Source organism: Rhagoletis zephyria, unplaced genomic scaffold (assembly GCF_001687245.7).
Source record: "Rhagoletis zephyria isolate East Lansing unplaced genomic scaffold, Rhagoletis_zephyria_1.1 Rzeph_scaffold_04279, whole genome shotgun sequence".
NCBI lineage: Eukaryota > Metazoa > Arthropoda > Insecta > Diptera > Tephritidae > Rhagoletis > Rhagoletis zephyria.
The window spans coordinates 13,627-14,166 of NW_016161362.1; positions in this window are offsets into that span (position 1 = coordinate 13,627).

The following is a 540-nucleotide window of genomic DNA, read 5'->3' on the forward strand; positions in this document are numbered from 1 at the left end:
ACTCGAGCAAAAATTGAGGTATCTTAACGAAATTTGGTAAGTAAGTTGCCCTTTATCCAGGGTAGGTTGCTCTTGAAAATGGCGAAATCGGACTGTAACTACGCCCACTTCCCATATAACGGTATTTTCGGAAAATGTAAGAACTACGATATTTCAGTAAATATTGGGTCCAAATTGTTGAAAATAAGACTTCTATAGATTTTTAGGAATTGGGCGTGGCACCGCCTATCTTATAACTACAAGGTGTATCTCGGTAACAACTTTATCGATTTCTACCAAACTTGGTTAAGTCTATCGAAAACATTTAAAATCGGGAAAAGCAGGGGTTTATCATGCAAAGGTAGTTCAGAGAAAATTAAAACGCCGTTATTTGATACCTGCACCGGGCGTATAAATTTCGGTTTCGCCCGAACTTAAACTTTTATACTTGTTCGGAATATATTCGTCAATGCAAGATATTTAGACCTGTGAATAAATACATACATATGTATATTCGTATGAACTTCTTCTTCTCCTTTTTTGGCGCTGTAACCGCCTAAG